General features: G+C 41.3%; 1 pseudogene; it reads right to left on the minus strand.

Moving 5' to 3' along the window:
• Positions 1-3,949: 3,949 nt before the first annotated feature.
• On the minus strand, positions 3,950-6,404 carry LOC118529144 (non-receptor tyrosine-protein kinase TYK2 pseudogene; annotated as a pseudogene).
• Positions 6,405-8,328: the final 1,924 nt, after the last annotated feature.

Raw genomic sequence — 8,328 nt, forward strand, 5'->3', positions numbered from 1 at the left:
CATTTCCATTTCTCTTGTAACTATCTTTGAAATGATCATGAGCTTGAATGAATAAAAAATGTCTTATTTATTCGCCTTTTCAAATACCACCACATAAATGATTCAGGCTTTGTATTACACCATGGAATCCTTGATACTTTTCTTGCAATTCCTTAGTTATATCTGTCTTTCTCAGGTAGATTCTAAGTTTTGCACAAGCCTTTCCATGGTAGGTCCTCTGGATTCTAGAAAAATGGTGTATGAATATAAACTATTAGATCTGCTAATATGTAGTTTTAATCTTAAGGAAGGAAAGGGTAAGTGTTACAAATACTTTATAGATAAATTAATGGCAAAGTAAGTTTATAATTTACAAATGGATGCATACTGTTCACATTTTAACAACTAAAAAAATAACAATTTTATTGTGTAATTCATGTATAAACATTTTTGGAAAATACTGTTCTGAAACATAAGTCACCTTGAGAATATTTTCCTTGTATATATCTTTGAGTCATGAATGTAGTCAAGTGTATGACGTAGTAGGTCTGTAATATTCTATACAATGAATGAAATCCATTGTGATTTGCTTCAGAAATAGAAAGGTGGCTATTTATTCTCAAATCAGATGACCTACTTTATACTTTTAATTTGATCCCTTTTATCATAAAATAGAGAATATTAAATGAAATTTAATATAAGAAATAAAATCATCCAAGCAGAGCAAATCCTTTGATTTTTGCGTTTTTGCCACAGTCTTAGTATAGTACTTTAAACACAGTTGTAATCAAATCGTACGTACAATTTTGTGTTCTGCTTAATCTCCATTTTCTATACCACAGCGGGTTTCTTTTGTTGCTGTTATTTCTCTATAGTTTACATCAACATAATAGAATGCCACACTCTTCCCTGTGCATTGTTCTGCCCACACCACTTCCTGTCAGATACATCTAATTTTCTAAACTGTGAACAGCTTTGCATCAGTGTCATCCATTTCCATCACTTAATTACACCCTGCAGCCACAATGTACACTGTTCAATACAGAGTTTTAATGTTGAAAGTTGATCAAAATCCAACTTGCAATACAATTTTGCAACTATGTGCCTGGTTCTTGGATTGATAAAGAACGCTGGGGGCGCCTGGGTGGCTCAGTCGTTAAGCGTCTGCCTTCGGCTCAGGTCATGATCCCAGGGTCCTGGGATCGAGCCCCGCATCGGGCTCCCTGCTCAGCGGGAGGCCTGCTTCTCCCTCTTCCACTCCCCCTGCTTGTGTTCCCTCTCTCGCTGTGTCTCTCTCTGTCAAATAAATAAATAAAATCTTTAAAAAAAAGAACGCTGTCCATATTTATCCATGTATATCTAAGGGGTCACAAATGCAAATGTGCTCAGGATCCGGGCAATAAAGGCAACTAGTGAAATGCTTAGGCTGAAAAAGGGCCACTCTTCACACCCTATTAATAATTAGTAGGTTCAAAAAATACGAGTCTGTGCAAACCGTGACTCAGAACGCTGGCCCTAACTAAATGGCACATCTGCTATTTAGCTTCGGTTAATTTTTCACATATGGTCTTGCTGTTCAACTGAAGCCAGATTTCTGCATTTTTAATTTTTTTCTTTATGCGGTGCAAAATCTTAAGTTCTATGTGAATTCTCCAAATCGTTAAACGTTGGCAAAGATTTGTTTAAGGCCCTACATCAGAGACCAAATAAAATATGTCCAGTTTTTGAGAGCTCTGAAATAGCAACATGGCTGATTGTAATGCTGTATATGTGTCTTAATAACACGCTGGTTTTAATACTAAATTTAATAAAACTGCAAAATCGATTATGGATAATCTGGTCATTTTTTCTTATTTTATACATAGATATGGAAATCCAAAATGGCTAGCTGATTTACCTCAAGGTGACATGACTGGATAGCTGTCATTAATACCAAGAACACTTGACTCTCTCTTCCTCTCTCTGATTAAAATGTTAAGCAATTTCAAAGGATAAACAAACAAACAAACAAAATCAACTTTCTCTAGTATATTAGTAGCCATAATTTAATAAAGTGAAATTTAAATTCCATATAACTTTATTCCTAATCACATGAAACTTCAAATTAATCAATATTTTAGGAAAATAATAAGACAAAATGAAACAAATAGTATTAGGTTTCATAAAACAACTTTCTGACTGTGTTAATAGTTTATTATAGAGGTGACATTAACGTTCACATATATAACATAGATCTATTAATGTAATTAAAACTGATATTTAGAATCATGAACTGAAAAAGCTCGAAAAAGACAAAAGTTTAGTTATAAACTCTGTCACTATTTGGCAAAGGACAAATCATTTACCTTGGTTAATCTAAAATTTCTTCATCTACAGAAAACTCCTAAAAACCCAATCCATAATCTTTTTAGCCAAATAGGAAATTCATGGGTTCTTAAAATACATAATCCAAAGGCATCACTAGCTTCTGGTAAGTCTAGAGACTCCGAAAATGGCATCAAGGTTCAACTCTGCTTCTCTGTCTCTCTGTGTGGCTTTTCTTCGTTGGTTCTGTGAGCAGGCAATCTCATGCTCCATTGTGACCCTATGGCTGAGAGTTGCTTCCAAGTTCATACCACATAAAGCCCAAGAGTACATTTTTTTTTTTTTTAATTTGAACAAAAATCTTAGAATAGTTTTGTTCATGGCTTTAGCCTGTTCCCCACCTTCCAGAAATCTGCATGGGAATGTGATCTCACCAGTCAGTCACAGCTGGATGGCCTGGCCATCAATCGAATATGATGTGGTCAGCAACACCTGAACCAGCGGGCCAAGCCTTTAGAAGGAGTAGTTCACAAGCAAAGCACAGCAATTTCCTAAGAGGAGATGGATACGAGGTAGGAAAATTAACTTATAATCTCTTTGACATTGCCTGTTTTTGCAAAGTATTATATATATACATGAGTAATGTTATATGACAGTATGAAGAAAACAGCTATTCCTCTTTAAATCAGATACTTTTGAATGTCACATTACCATATATAATTACCAAAAGAAGAACAGATGTATGTGTGTGCATCTATATATAAGTAATATAAAAATAGTACAAGGAAGGGGCACCTGGGTGGCTCAGTTGGTTAAGCGACTGCCTTTGGCTCAGGTCATGATCCTGGAGTCCCTGGATCGAGTCCCGCATTGGGCTCCCTGCTCAGCTAGGAGTCTGCTTCTCCCTCTGACCCTCCCCCTCTCATGTGCTCTCTCTCATTCTCTCTCTCAAATAAATAAATAAAATCTTAAAAAAAAATAAAAAAAATAGTACAAGGAAATATATTCAGCATTTGCTTAATAGCAACTAAAATAAAAATATTTTTGTCATCTCTTTTAAAGTTTGTTTAAATCGATCCTGGTGGACAGAAGGATAGTATGTATGACAAGAAACAATTTTTTACAACCAAGTTGATGTCAGTATTAACAAAGAAAATAACTCTCTCATATTATATATATGTATATATTTTACTTTTGTAACATTTCTATTACATCAAAAAGTGACACATCCAATAATCCAATAATCCAAACATGATAAGTTTCTTTTGTATTGTAGCTACTCATTTTGAGTAGATTGTCTAAATTTTTAATTTAGATAACTCTAATAGATACTTAAATTTGACTAGGTATTTTGTTATGTAGGCTTTTAGATAAAATTTAGCATTTTAATGAGAGCTCAAGGTCTTTCTTATCTAACACATCTGTGCTGTTTCTCCAGATGTACTGGCCTTCATTTAGACATCTTACTCTTGACTTGCTTTTATTTATTTATCTATCTATTTATTTATTTATTTATTATTTATTTATTTATTAGATGGGGTAAGGCATATTTCATCAAGAGAAAAAGCAAAAGCAAAAAAATTGCGAGGGCATAATTTGTCCAAAGAATGCAAATAAGAAGAAATCATCTGTACGCCCTAAGTGAATTAGAAACCGGCACGCGCGCTCAGTCACTGTGCAGAAAGCTCAGGCACACGGTGCTGGCATAAGCAGGGGCCCCAGCTATGGGGTGGGGCTCACTCTGGGGCTGCAGCCCAGTGAGGTCATGCAGGACGGTGCAGAAGGAGGGCAACTGAGCTGGTTCACAGGTCAGGCCCTGGCTGGTGAGCGGGGCCGGCTCTGGGCATGAGGGCAGAGGAAGCCCGTGCTGCTTCTGGTAGAAGCACTGTTTCTCCAAGGGGCACAACCCTGCAGAGGGACCTCTTTAACGAAGTAGATCCCCAGGACGGTGTCACCAAAGCTCCATTTATCGGCTGTGGTGGTTAGGCTGTTGGCACTGCCAGGCACTCGGGGGCTGTCCAGGGGATCTGCTCTATCCGCCTAGATAGCTGAGGGTGCTGGCCAGCTGCTGGGCCACTGCCACCTTCCAGGCTCCTCTCCAGCCTCAGCCACACGTCCAGAGGCCCATGCTCCACATACTGTGTCACCAGGACGTTCTCAGAGCTGTGCATGCAGATGCCATGCACCAAGGCCAAGTGCACGTGGGGGATTTGGCTCACAAGTCTGGCTGTCTTGTAGAAGGCCAAGGGAATGTCCTGGTGACAACCCTGAGTACCAATCGTAGCTCCTGCCGATGGGCCCCCACTGGATGTACCGGGTTCCCCACCATCTGTCATTCCCTCCTTGTGGCCTCTGCCCCTACTTGTAAGATGCCCTCATACACATTGTTCCTCGTGCTTTGGTCCAAGTGGGACAGCCGGGTGATATCATCCTGGCAGACCCGGTGAGGTGGCTGATCTGGCTGTGGTTGGATGGCCTCGTGCTGGCCTGAGGCCCCCACATGATGATGAGGTTGGATATCTCTCCCGGCCATGGCAGGCAGCAGCAATGCAGGAAGAAACAGTTGTCAACCGCCCACAGTAAGCGACCCTGCAGGGTGGCTCGCAGCTCCCGCATGCTGGGGAAGGACTGGTCCCAGCCCTCCAGAGTGGAGGACCCAGCCTGCCGCTCAGTGGGAAATTTACACAGGTGCGAGTGCTGTGTGCTGGTCACCCGGTCACGCTGGGCCACTGTAAGGGTGAGGCGGCTCAGGTGCTTGGTGCTCCGGCGGATGAAGTAGAGGCCATCCTTGGGCTGCACCTCGACCAGCACGAAAGGCTCCGGCAGGGCTCTGTGGATACCATGCTGGGTGCTCATCACCAGCCCTTGAGGTAGGGGTTCCAGTCGGCTGTCAGGTGGAAATAGCCATCCACCAGCCATACCAAGGACAGGGCCACAGCCCAGGAAGGCAGGGTCAGCTCCAACCACTTGTCCTGACTGTGCATGTTGATGCGGGGTTCTTTCAGTACCACATGGGTGATATCCTGGAAGTCATAGCAGTAGGCCCATGGTGCTTCCTGAGGCCTGTCCCCTGGCTGGTTGCCCACATCTTGGGTCTCGGTTTTCTTCCCAGATGGGCCGGCATGGGGATTCCTGGGACCCTCTGCCTGTCCCGGCTGCCCCTGGATGCCACCAGTAGCTGTCACTAGCACCACACGAGCAGGGGGTCCAGTGGGCAACTCCGGCCCAGGCTCTGGAAGGGCCCGCCCGCTATCCTGGATATAGCAGGGTTCCCCCAGCAACCCGGCCTAGAAGCTCCAGGTGGCACACTGAAACGCAGGGTGGTGCCTGCTCGAGTGCAGCGGGTACTTGACCATGATGACCTGCTGGGAGACCAGGCCTGGCTGGAAGGCCCGCACAAACCTGCAGGAGATGCTCCTCCGGCGCAGTGATGTCAACTCATCATGTGGCCAGATCTGCAGCCTGAAGGAGGGTGGGAAGCAGTCGTTGGAGCTAATGTTCTTGACCACCTTCTCCAGGGGACACCACTGCAGAGAGCGGGTGGCAGAGGTGCATTAAAGGCCATGCCCAGACTCTGGTCCTTCAGATGGTGGCTCTCCTCTTTGTGCAATACCTCCCACAGGAATGCCAATGTCATTCATGAATTCATGCTTGCCCTGCTCAAAGAGGTACTCAAAGGAGGCTGGGCTCAGGAGCGGCACCCCTGCTCTGCGTGTTCTGAAGAAGACTCGGCCTCTGTGGGCCCACAGCCGGACGCGGCATGTCCTGAGGATTCATGCTGTGCCAGTTCCAGGAATAAAACCTTATGTGGAGGTGCCGCTGTCAGGCTCTCATCTCCCAGACCTCTGAGATGTGATCACAGGCAACCAGACCTGGGCCTGGGCCCTGAAGACAACAGAGAGACTGGAGCAGCGTGGAGTGATGTTGACTCTGTGTGCGATGTGGATACAGACCTCCTCTGAGGTTAGTGTGGCCTCGCTGAAGGTGACCCAGGGGTCCCCGCCGCCAGGGTCAGCCCAGTGCAGAAGGACCGTCAGGCCTCCCCTGGTGGCCACAGGCTGAGCTCCATCCCCATCGGGCCTGCTGTCCCTGGTGGCGGCACCCTAGTGGCACAGAGGCATCCTCATGGCTGCTGGCTTGGTTTCTCACAATCACCAGGCAGATAGGTGTGGCCAAACAGACTAGAAGGCGAATCTTGGCTCTCCCAGTGTCAACTCAGGCAAGCCACTTAGTCACAATGGGCCTCAAGTTTCCCACTGGAAAATGGAGCTGCTGAGAGCATTGCCGTGGAAAAGAGGCTTGTGACATCTCTACGCAGTTCTGCATGTTACACATTCAGCAGAGCACCTTCCCCCGGGGCTCAGTCTCCAACCCCAGACCCCGCCCCACAGTCGCTGGCCGCCACCACCCTCCTGACTTGCTTTTAATAACTTGATGGGGAATAAAAAGAAAAAGATAATCAGCATTTGGAAATAATGATCAAAACTTGAAACATATTAATGTAATAATATTATTAGTTTGTAAGGTGTTACAATTCATATAATGCTCTCAGCTAAATAATTCATCAGTATTTTAAAGAGAATAAATGAAAGTTTGGTAATCAGGTTCTTTTGTGCAAAGAACACATTTAATTAGCCTCAGTTGCATTTCTTAACAATTGCGTTCTCTCTTACTCTCTCATATTATATATATGTATATATTTTACTTATATATATATTTTAAGTAATATATGTATTGGGGGCCCATACTCCTACCTGTGTAAAATCGCATTATTACCACTTTATGAAAAATATCAATATCTACATAGTGTGTGATTTTATAATTATCACAAATGATTTAAGTGGAAATAAAATGTAAAATACAAAATTATCTGTGAAATTTATTACTTCTTGGATAAATTATTATGATTAATCATGATTGTTTTCTTAACTTCAGCTGTCCTTATTCTAATACATTATATGGAAATTAACATAAAATTTCATGAAAATTTGTACTAATAATATATTCATTATTATTTTCTGTACTTTTCTCTAGTTTTGTAGTCTCTTAAACTGATGGTTAGAATTTAATATATTCCATGAGATACTGTTCTAAGTTCCTTAATGTTTTTCTTTCTCTATTTTACACATTTTTATTGAAAAAAATGCTATGTGATACATATAATTCTGTTCTATAAAATTTCTCCTTGTATACTGAATAAAACCCATGTCTGATAAGCACATGCTTAATTTTTATATTCTCAGCATTTTCTTCTGTCATATCCTTGAATTTTTAGGCAATGATAAACTATGTAGAACTCAGATGAAATCCATCACGTTCATTTAGTAATCATCTATCACAGAGCTCAGGTAAAAAGAAACATGTAGAAATAATTCTGATTATGAATGTCAATTTATAAGGCTTTGTTTTGTAAACGTGGAAAGATAGTTTGATTTCTACCTCTCCCAATGTTATCTGAAAATTATAGCCTAATCAGTTTATTATTCTGGTAGTGGTATATAGAGGCATAGATTTTACATATTTGGTATCTATAATGTATAACTAATATAATATACCTATAATTTTATATTATATATGTTTGTATCTCTGTAAATATGTGTGTATCTAATAGATAGATTTGCAAAATGAAAGAAAGTATGCTATCATGCCCTAAATCTATAGGAAGAGATGATTTGTTATGCCACCAATCAATGAACAAAACCATAAAGAAATATCATAAAAAATATATATATATATATATAAAAAAGAAATATCATAGAACAGATTGGAAGAAACTTTGGATTTTGCTTTTCATACATACAGCTGTTATTGAAAGTCTTAATTTTTAGTATTAGTTTTTAAAATGATACTTTTAATGGTGCTATAAATTTAATTTTAGTAGTAGTCTATTAGAGACTGATTATGGTCCCCACAGCCTCGCAAAATTCATATGTTGTACCCTCATCCCCAGTGTGGCTGTCTTTGGAGATGGGATACTAAGGAAGTAACTAAGGTTAAATTAGATCTTAAAGGTGGCGCCCTGATCTGACAGGTTAGTCTCTTTAT

Source organism: Halichoerus grypus, chromosome 2 (genome assembly GCF_964656455.1).
Source record: "Halichoerus grypus chromosome 2, mHalGry1.hap1.1, whole genome shotgun sequence".
NCBI lineage: Eukaryota > Metazoa > Chordata > Mammalia > Carnivora > Phocidae > Halichoerus > Halichoerus grypus.